The 11,728-nt window shown below is 41.7% G+C and overlaps 1 protein-coding gene across 3 annotated transcripts in view; it reads right to left on the bottom strand.

Annotated features, from left to right (window-relative positions):
- The window catches only part of matn4 (matrilin 4), a 46,212-nt gene extending 36,334 nt beyond the window's left edge, over positions 1-9,878 (bottom strand). For 2 of the 3 annotated variants that reach the window (XM_004918653.4, XM_004918652.4), the window contains exon 1: positions 9,757-9,856. The gene's annotated coding sequence lies outside the window, so the exon portion shown is untranslated. Of the gene's footprint in view, positions 1-9,756 lie in introns of all 3 variants that reach the window. The other variant, XM_002938014.5, reaches the window with a different exon arrangement.
- Positions 9,879-11,728: the final 1,850 nt, after the last annotated feature.

The following is an 11,728-nucleotide window of genomic DNA, read 5'->3' on the forward strand; positions in this document are numbered from 1 at the left end:
GGTGTATAGAGTTCCTTTGTGCCTGCCATCAATGCGCTCAGAGCTTTAATTCTCAGTGTGGCACAGTTTCTAGTTGCAGGCACTGTAAAGGATGCATTTGCACCCCCTTCTATAGTAAATCAGCCTTATAGCCCTTTTATTGTATATCGTATTCACATTGCAATGTGGAGTTTTACATTAAGATAACATGGACTTATGAATCTAAGTGTACCAAATAGGGATGCACAGAACCCAGTTTTTTGGGTTTGGCCGAACCCCCAAACCCACCCTGACGGATTCGGCTGAATACCGAACTGAATCCTGGATATGGTGCAACCCTAGTACCAAACACATATATAATGTTAATGGGGTCTGGACCTTACATATAAAATCTTTGGATCAACATTCACCTGGAAGGTCTGTGAGCCTCTAAGGCAGGGATCCCCAACTTTATTTACTCATGAGCCATACTCATAGGGGCACATTTACTAATCCACGAACGTCCGAAAGCATCCAAATGCGTTTTTTCGTAATGATCTGTATTTTTGCGTTTTTTTCGTCGCCATCGCGATTGTTTCGTATTTTGCGCGACTTTTTCGATGCCCTTACGACTTTATCATATATTTTCCGTGACTTTTTCGTTGCCGTCGCGAAAAATTCGGATTGGTTTTTCCGCAACTAAATAATCGCGCGAAATACGATAAAATCGCGATGGCGCCATAAAAGTCGCAACAAATACGAAACAATCACGATGCCGACAGAAAAAAAATCGCAAAATTTTCGTTTCCAATCCGTTTTTTTCCCATTTGGGATTCGAATTCAAGATTTTGTAAATGTGCCCCCTAGTGTTAAAAAGTGTTGGTGAGCCACCCAAGCATGAAAAAAGTTCTGTGGGTCTGTGATTGGCTATTTGGTAGCCCCATGTGGACTGCTGGCCTGCAGGGGGCTCTGCTTGGAGTAAAACTGTGTCTCTGGGCTTCCAAAACTCGCCTCCAAGCCAGAAATGTAAAAATGGCACCTACTTTGAGGCCACTGGGAGCAACATCAAAGGGGGTGGTACATGTTGCTCACGAGCCACTGTTTGGGGATCACTGCACTAAGGTTTGACTAGTAATACTGACCATGAATAACATGTCCTCTTATCATGGCTGAGGTTCTGTTGCACCTACACTACATTAGTGATTTCCCCTTAAGTCCATCTTATAAAAAGGATACTGATATAAAATATAATAAAACAGGATCATCTGATGTCTTTTAAGACTTGCGTTATTGTTGCTTGACATTAAGCTACTCAATAGTCATGGTCTATTAAGCATAATAAACTCAAAATCAACAAAGAGTCCATTGAAAGCAAAGGCCAGGCCCTGCAGTGAGCATGATAAGATTTAAAGAATAAACTTAGCATTTGTGATTGATAGTGACCAGAAGCATTCAGGTGATAGACACATGGCTGGAAAGGAGCTATATTTCTTTTTAAACAAATATATGGCTCCAGTAATGCTTACATGCCCCTCTCCCCTCACTGGGGAATCTGTGCCTTTAACCGGTTGACCCAGGAACCTCTACTGAGAAGGACACACGACTCCTCGGTTACATGGACATATATAGTTACTGAGGTTGGAAAAGATTTATGTTCATTCACCATCAAACTATTAGTTCTGTTGATTCAGAGGGAGAAAAGGCTCTATGAAAAGATTCCTGTGTCGCTTCAAGAAATATAGCTTTACCCGAGTCTACCTGAATATTTGTTTTAAAAATAATTGTTTTTTTCCATACATATTGAATGTACACACTCTAGGGGCTGATTTACTAATCCACGAATCCGTAATCGGATTGGAAACGAACATTTTGCGACTTTTCCGTGAATTGTCGCGACTTTTTCGCAGCCGTTACGACTTGCGCGAATTGTCGGAACTTTTTCGTAGCCGTTATGACTTGCGCAACTTTTTCGTATTGAGTGCTGGTAAACGGCGGGCAAACCTTTTCGATACCGATCATTGCGAAAAAAACTTATTTGGATGCTTTCGTTCCGTTCGTGGATTAGTAAATCGGCCCCTATGCCTTTCTTCCCTTCTCTTGCTTTCCTTAATATAACTCACTGCAGCCCTGTGGATATAACAGTCTCCCAGAGAACTGGTGGAGAGGAGGTTTCACAATCAGCATGGTTAAGGGTTTCTTTACTTTGTATGGACCAAACTAAATCCTACTAAAAAAGGAGAAATGTCTTCTGAGGGGGCTCAGATGGGTTAAATACATTTTTAGCTAAGTTATGAAACAAAATGTAGGGTCAATGATCAGGGTTTGTATCCAATTTCCATTCTGGGGTTGAGGAAGAACTTCCCTTCCCTTCTGTGAAGTTGACTTGGCTCCTGGCCTTCTACCTTTCCTGAAGACATCTGAAGATACCCCACCAGTAAGACCAATGCACAGATATATTGATTAGACTATCAGTCCTCTTCTGTCCCTGGCCAATCACTTGGCTTCAAAGGGGTGATTCACCTCATTCAGGGGTGGCCATACTCGGTCCGGTCGCAATCGACTGGGTTGACGCGGAATGCGGAATTGCGGTGTGAATGCGTACGTATGTGACACAATGTACCTACGCATTCACGCATCCCCGGCTTGATCGCGGTCCACCAGAAATCCACAGGGATCGACTGGTGGACCACAATCGACGTATTGGCCACCCCCTAATTAGTTTAATATGTTATAGTATGTCCTGTTCATAGCAACTTTGCAATTGGTTTTCTTTATTTATAGGTTATAGTTTTTGAATTATTTGCCTTCGTCTTCTGCCTCTTTCATATTCAGGCCTCTTTTACTAATATCCCTCTCTCTCATCAAACCACTGCCTGGTTGTTGAGACCCTAGAAACCATATATCTGCTGAAATGCCAAACTGGAGATCTGCTAAACAAAAAGCTAAATAACGGAAAAACCACAAAAAATAAAATGAAGACCAATTGCAAATTGCCTCAGCATTTCGTTGTCTACGTCATATTAAAAGTAAATGTAAAGGTAAACCACCCCTTTAGGGTGAAGACACACGGAGCTACTAGTAGCAGCTACTTGTTGTGGCTACTAAAACAGACAATGCTGATCATTTACTGATAACTATTAGTGATGGGCGAAATGTTACGCCAGGCATGGATTTGCGGCGAATTTCTGCGTTTCGCCATTGGCGGATTGTTTTGCGAAACGAATGAAAAAATTCACTGCGGAAAAATTTGCTGCACGTCCAAAAATTGTCGCCAGCGTCAACAAAGAATAGTCGCAGGCGTCAAAAGAATAGCTGTGTGACGGAATAATAGCCGCGGGCGACAAAATAATAGCCACGGGCGACAAAAGAATAGCTGCGGGTGACAAAAGAATAGCCGCGCAACAAAATAATAGCCGCGGCGACAAAAGAATAGCTGCGGATGACAAAAGAATAGCCGCGGGAGACAAAAGAATAGTTGCGGGCGACAATTTTTTTTGCCACACAACATTTTCGCCGTTTCGCGAATTTTTCGCCGAAGCGAAATGGAACAGATTCATTCATCACTAATAACTATCTCTACGTGTGTTTTACCAGGGGCAATTCTCAGTATTGTCTATGGCAGGGTATTTTCTGGCATTTAGTAGCCACGACAACTTGCTGCTACTAGTAGCTCCATGTGTCTTCACCCGTAATGTAAGCTAAGCTATGTTCTTTATATATAGGAATAATACCCAACCAAAAATAGCTCCAACAGTCCAGACTATGCCCTCGCGGTTTGCTCTTCACTTTCCATTCTGTTGTGTGCATGTTTAGGTGTGTAAAACAAGACCCCCAGTTGTCCTGATAACTGACACCAAGCTGCTCTTTCCTCACTGCACAATAATATCTCTGCTCCACTTAAACCCGCCAGTGGTCCATGGGCAGGAATCCGAGCTATCTAAAATTTGAAGAATTTATTTACTGGATCGTTAATCAGATTAATGGGACTTTTGTTCAAGCCACAGCCCAAAAGCTAATAAATGTATATGGGTTTTACTCATCATGATGATAATATATCATTCAGCAGAAGGACATTTTTATCTATGGTGAAACACAAGCTTTGGAATCTTAAAAAGAAGAGAAAAAGCCCGGTAAGACCTTTAACAGAGGCTGCTCTGTCGCAGGATTGCTTAGATACAGACATGTCTTGAATACCTGCATTCAATACGTCTTCCCTGGGAGCAAAATAGATCCCCAGCACCGACATTCCACTGTTATCGAACAATCACCCTTTCTACCCACACCGACCTGCCTGGCTATTTTTAACACACCCAATAAAATCGGACTGTTCTGTAAATCCAATTACACTTAAAGAAAACACCTGAACAAATACAAGCGACGGGCTTTCGGCTTTAGTAAAATGAATATTCTAGGTCAGAAGTTTCACATTCATCCACAGCAGGCATCAAAGTCTATTCATGCGCAAGGTTTTTAGCAGAAGCTCCGGAGCTGTGAAGGATTTCATGCCAATATTTGTAAGATATGACTTTGAAGATCGAAGAGGGATAACTAGGAGGAGAGATCTGCTGCTTTGTGCCTTTATTTGTGCCTAGAGGTAGAGGCAAATAAAGGTCCCCAACCTTTTCTTCCTGTGTGCCACATTCAACTGTAAAAAAAAGTTGGGGAGCAACACAAGTAATAAAAATGTTCCTGGGGTGTCACCATGGTCTGTGAATGGCTGTTTGGTAGCCCCTATGTGTGAGGGAACTTCTGATCATCAGTACACCTGGTTTTTATTCAACCAAAACTTGCCTTCTTACCAGAAATTCAAAAATAAGCATCTGCTTTGAGGCCACGGGGAGCAACATCCAAGGGGTTGGGGAGCAACATCCAAGGGGTTGGGGAGCAACATGTTACTCACGAGCCACTGGTTGGGGATCACTGGTCTAAAGGAAGTAGGGGCCACCTCGCCCCTGCACCTGCGCATCACTTCGTATCGCACCGCCGAGGAGGGGGTGGTTTGGGGGTGCAATACGAAGTGCAACAAAGCACAGAATAGAGAGGTAGGCAGGAGAGGCTCCTGCCTGGCACCCCCCCAATCGTTGCACCCTAGGCAGCTGCCTCTTCTACTTACCCCTAGTTCCGGCCCTGAAAGGAAGGGAGGGTTTCTACTGACAATGCTGAGAAATATCGAGCTCTAACACCCCTCTGAATTGTCAATGCATGATGCAAAATGAAATTGGGGGTTGCTGACTCTTTTTCTACCAGATGGTCTTTGCCTCCATTGTTTGATGAATAGTTGGACAAGGAAAGACTTACTTAATCAAAATAACTTAGATTAACCATGAATCATAGGTCGCCATCTTGGCCAAGTTCCCAATCACTGCAATCACTTTCAATGTGAAAATGATGTGGTTGAGGAGGGAAGTGGGGTGGGCAATTTAGTGGGCCAGGTTATATATAAACTTGTGAAGTTTGGGAGGGAGATAGGGCTGGCATCTGTTTGAGGCATCCTCCCATGTACAGCATACGCAGGGGTTGATTGGTGGAGGAAAGAAAGAGAAAGCCAGCAGGACTGTAAGAACTGGACGAGTGTATAACACCTTATGGGTATGGGAATGGCCCATCATGCACCTTTTATCAGGTCTGTGGACTCTTTTTTAAGGAAGCTCATTGGTTCACTCTCAACCTGCTCTGTAAAAGGCAAACAGACTAACCTGGTATAGCTAAAAGAGCAATGGAACTAGCAGAGGAGATAAGACCCATAAAGTACCGGGAGAATGGACAGATGCCATCCAAAAATACGTTCTGTGACAAGGCAGTCAGAGGGTGAGAGAAATAAGAGGAGGCCAGTGGGCCCACAACATGCCACTTCATGTTTTATACCTCATGCAACATGGCTGCCACTTTTGAACACAAAACAGAGGATATTGTGGGACATTTGCCAGAATACAGGCAATGGGCAGATAAGGGTTCTAGCTTTGAGACAAATAAGATGGTTTATTATTACGTAATATATTATTTGCACCACCATCTGAAAGAGCTTGAGAATAATGATGGCAACTTTCTGGTTGCTATGGGTTTCTCTACTGGAGAAATTTCCTCTTAGTAAATGGCTCCCATTGTTCTCATCTAGTTCTCTTTTTGTCCAGTGAAACTTATGCCTAGAACATTTAGCCTCATTTCAGCCAATTACTATAGAGGAACCAGGTCACGTAAGGTCAACCAGAACATAAACATTTACCACCCACACAGTAAACAAGCTTCTCATCTCATCTAGAGGAGGAACAAAAGCTGTAGCCTTTATATCTCAGGTTTTTTAGAGGGATTCCAATAGCATTCTGGGCAAACTCGCAAAAAGACTCTGTAGTCCTACTTTCCAAGAGGCCATAGTTGGTTCTCTACTGGCTACTGTTTCACATGCTGGCCCTAGAGCACCAATGATACCACCAGGAATGGACCTCCTAACTGAGAATGTTAATCACATTTTAGCACTTTTCTGTAGAATGAAAAATAGTAGAAAGAAAAATATTTGATTTGACGTTCAGAAGAGATAGTTTCAGGCAAAAACTTTTTGAAAAGTTTCACAACTGTTTTGTCATTAGATTTTTTACCTTTATTTCCATAAATTAGTGGCTCCCAAACCATGGCAGTGCCCCCCCTCCATGGAGGGATTGGCAGGGGGATGAGAAGGACTAGGTCAAATAGGGTGAGAATTGGGGAGAATGGCTATTTATCTCTAGATACACCAGAAGGCCCAACTTCATGGTCAATTCATGAGTGAATACATTTTTGCTTTCTTAGACAATATTGGAACTATAGCTAAATGACTGATACACTGATGTTTTCTTAGTACCAACTTCATGAGCTAAGGGGGGCCCTGACCAAAGTTTGGACCTTTGAGGAGGGACCTGGCCAAATGTTGGAGTTTCAGGTAGGCCTGAAAAAGTTTGACAACCACTGCAATAAACCAAAAAGAACATGTTCCCACTAACTTGTCAGGTTACTCCCATGCTCACAGCAATATGATGTACTGCTTCCCGATTGGTCACTGGTTGGAAGATTATATCATTATACAGGAAGCTGGGGCAGAGAACAGGACTAGGGGTGGGGGGCAAATTTTACTTAGCAAATGATAGCTTTGGTTAGTGAACGACCATAGTTTTTGGAGTTAAGAGAATTGGGAAAACAGTGTGAAGGGAGAATAACATACATAATATCCAGCCTATATTTGGAATAAATATAGAAATAAGGGAACCAGTCCATAAGGCATAGAGCGCACTTTGGCCTCTCCCATAGACATTTGGTGGATTGGGCACCTCCATTCTGCAAAATGAACCCACCAATCTGCCAAGATGGTAAGTGTTTTTGTTTTTTGGCCAATGAGCTTTGTCCATTCCACCAAATGGATGGGTTTTTTTGAGAAGGGGGGGGGGGTCAGACAACCACACAGCTGTGTCTGGAATGAATGCAACGGTATAAATCAATCTGTGCGTGTGGGGCCAGCTCACAGCGCAACCTGCTAGTTAAACGTCTCTGAAAAAGCTGCAAACTCAGTGTGTACATTTCACGCCAGGGGTTATTCCAGGGTTCTTTGTGTGATTGTTCCACTCGTAAAGCTTGTTTGCTTTCTTATTCATCTTAGTCAAATGAACAAACAGCTTCTGTCTGAGCATCTAACAAACCATAGCCAGAAACCTGTGCACACAAATGTAACGGAATGCCTAATCCCTCGAAAACACAAGGAACCCATTAATGGCCTGGGCTTTGATAGGAGCTCAGGTTGCAACTTGTCAACTGTCAAAAGCAGGCACGGGCAAGTTAGGGGGGCACCGGAGAATCCGAAAATATAGCTCCCAGCACCCCCCCAACAGACTTTGTGCATTAACATGAAATACCCTTTGCTGCCACTCAGCACAATTACCCCAGAAGGTAAACTTCAACTGAATGGGGAGGTGGCCGCATCTCAGGAGGCTTTGGGCTCCAGGCTGAGCAAAACAGTTCTAGGCTATTAACATAACTTATATGAAGAAAAATGATCCCAAAGGCAGCTTTCACTCTTAGGAATAAAGGGAAATATGTAGGTAACAGCTATTGGTACCCAAGGAATTCTGACTGCGATTGTAATTAGGCGCAGTCAAAATATCACTGTCAACCTGCCACTGTCTCTTCCCCCCTGGAGTAATCTGTCTAAATCAGACTTTAAGGCTGTCCGTCTGTTTATTTGGGCTGCTGCACCCCTTAAAGTTAAGTGATTATAATACAAAAACTATATTGGGAACCAGGAGGAGGGGGGGGGGGGACAGGTTCTCTTTAAAATAGATATAGATTTGCCCTTACATAGAAAGTTAATAATACACATGGAGTCCATTTGATCATAATTATAAGTAACCATATGAGAGAGAGCTGCCATACTATTTCATCAACAGAAGCATTCTCAGAAGATTGCAAAAGCAATAGCACCCCTAGTGGCCATGTAAATGCTGATCTTTCTGCAACATGGCAGCTCCTAGTTATGTATTAAAATACAAATGATCCATATGCCAAGTGATGGGAACATAATAATACATAAATACAGTCTCCTTCCCCTGTAATCCCTTGCCTGGCTAGCTATATCCCATACATCTCTACAGTTATTCATGAGACTGACATACTCAATATATTGACAAATAACAACATAAATTCAGATAGAATACATGTAAAAGGGAAGCGTAAGCCAAGGAGCATAATGCAGACATAACAATTAGACTAATACAGTTCATCCAACTCCCAGAATTCCCTGACAGCCTCTAGCTGGAGGGCCACCAGTTCTACATTCCATTACAAACCATCATATACAATTGCACTAAACAAAAAGGGCACTGTAATGCAAAGAGCATGGGATCCCAACAGAACTTCATAGGATATCTGTCCAAATAAAGAACCTGATTGTGAGCTCTTGGGTTCAGTCTAAACAGAAAGAAACTGCTTGCAAAGAAATGATATTTAGAGTGTCAGCTCTTCTGCACACTTAAACTAGAAAACTGATTTTAAGCTCAAAAAAATTAAAAATAGGCATCAATATATAAATATGTGTATTGCATAGTGCAAAAATGCCGCCTAGGCATACCCAGTAAGGAACGGATACTCACGGGGATGCTAAAAGTCTCACGTTAGATAAAGGCTTGCTATTCTGCGCTACGGAGTCGGCGCTCTCAAGTACACTTTCTCAGGTCTCACCAGGTTGATAGAAGTCAGACAGACGTCTCTCACCTGAGTGCGTACCCACAGAAGGGGTCGCTCAGGTGACTGCGTGCCTTTGTGGCTTGTTGTTAGGCACTAATTACATTTATATGATTATTATTATTAACATTTATATATAAAGCGCCAACATATTCCGCATTGGACATACAGAGTAACATATAAAGTTATTTATATATATAAAAAAAACAAAAAACTGTGCAGTGCCAACCAGATATCCCGAGTGCCTGGCTAAGCCATTCTGGCACGAAGACATAGATGAAAAGAAACTAAAATATCCCAACCTGGTGGGGTCTCATTGCTTTAAATTCCATTCCCCCTGAGCTGGGAGAGTTTAGCCTGAGTTACCAGCATCCCTATCACTTTCCATATGCCCCCATTAACCTGATTAACCCCAGATGCCACTCACGGTGCCCACGGCCAAGAACAGGAGCCGACTGACACAAATTACATTCAGGCATTCACAGCCCCTTTTCTAATAATGACATCCAAAAAGAAATGACAAAAATTCAACATTGTATATATATATATAGATATATATGTATAATGTCTAAGCCTAATGTATGAGTTGAAAGGTACCTCTCCGGTTGGGGTGTCCCTTACCCTGCAGTAACAGATGCCCGTATCTTTCAGCAGAGAGAAGAGCTTTGTGTTAGAGTCCTGTCCCCTAGCATTGGATTGAAGGATACAGTGTGCTGTGCAGGTTTTTAATTCTGGGAGGTAAATGCATGCCCCTCCCATGCTGAAATTGGAACTGCTGTTGGTGTGCCTGGAGAGCCACACTGATTAGCCTTCGGATCATCACAGATACCCCGGTGTTTGCCCAGAGAGGTATGCCAGTCACGCCGAGCAGCCTCTCTTACATCAGTCTCTAGGGCTGCAAACACTTCTCTCATTAAACTCATACAGAAATAAGCGTGCATATGTTTAACTAATGTTAAATGCCATTACATGCACCCTGCAGAATTCTGCATTCAGCTCTTACTGTGTTAAAGGGGATCTCTGTCCCCCAAAATTGATTTTGCACAATGATAGAAATCATGCTTTCTAATATGCATTCATTATACATTTCAGTGGTTTTAAACATACTAGTAAATGCTACTGAAAGTACAGGTATGGGATCCGTTATCCAGAAAGTTCCAAATTACGGGAAGGCCGTCTACCATAGACTCCATAAGCAAATAATTAAAATTTGTAAAAAATAATTTCCTTTTTATATGGAATAATAAAACAGTACAGGTACGGGACCCATTATCCAGAATGCTCGGGACCTGGGGTTTTCTGGATAAGGGGTCTTTCCTTAATTCAGATCTCCTACCTTAATTCTATATAAAAAATTATTTTGAAATAAACCCAATAGGATTGTTCTGCCCCAATAAGGGGTAATTATATCTTAGTTGGGATCAAGTACAGGTACTGTTTTATTATTACAGAGAAAAGGGAATCATTTAACCATGAAATAAACCCAATAGGGCTGTTCTGCCCCCAATAAGGGGTAATTATATCTTAGTTGGGATCAAGTACAGGTACTGTTTTATTATTACAGAGAAAAGGGAATCATTTAACCATGAAATAAACCCAATAGGGCTGTTCTGCCCCCAATAAGGGGTAATTATATCTTAGTTGGGATCAATTACAGGTACTGTTTTATTATTACAGAGAAAAGGGAATCATATAACCATTAAATAAACCCAACAGGGCTGTTCTGCCCCCAATAAGGGGTAATTATATCTTAGTTGGGATCAAGTACAGGTAGTGTTTTATTATTACAGAGAAAAGGGAATCATATAACCATTAAATAAACCCAACAGGGCTGTTCTGCCCCCAATAAGGGGTAATTATATCTTAGTTGGGATCAAGTACAGGTAGTGTTTTATTATTACAGAGAAAAGGGAATCATTTAACCATTAAATAAACCCAATAGGACTGTTCTGCCCCCAATAAGGGGTAATTATATCTTAGTTGGGATCAAGTACAGGTAGTGTTTTATTATTACAGAGAAAAGGGAATCATTTAACCATTAAATAAACCCAATAGGATTGTTCTGCCCCCAATAAGGGGTAATTATATCTTAGTTGGGATCAAGTACAGGTACTGTTTTATTATTACAGAGAAAAGGGAATCATTTAACCATGAAATAAACCCAACAGGGCTGTTCTGCCCCAATAAGGGGTAATTATATCTTAGTTGGGATCAAGTACAGGTACTGTTTTATTATTACAGAGAAAAGGGAATCATTTAACCATTAAATAAACCCAATAGGGCTGTTCTGCCCCAATAAGGGGTAATTATATCTTAGTTGGGAACAAGTACAGGTACTGTTTTATTATTACAGAGAAAAGGGAATCATTTAACCATGAAATAAACCCAATAGGGCTGTTCTGCCCCCAATAAGGGGTAATTATATATTAGTTGGGATCAAGTACAGGTACTGTTTTATTATTACAGAGAAAAGGGAATCATTTTTAAAAATGTCAATTATTTGATTAAAATGGAGTCTATGGGAGATGGCCTTTCTGTAATTCTGAACTTTTTGGATAATGGGTTTCCA

This window comes from Xenopus tropicalis, chromosome 10, assembly GCF_000004195.4.
Source record: "Xenopus tropicalis strain Nigerian chromosome 10, UCB_Xtro_10.0, whole genome shotgun sequence".
Taxonomy (NCBI): Eukaryota; Metazoa; Chordata; class Amphibia; order Anura; family Pipidae; genus Xenopus; species Xenopus tropicalis.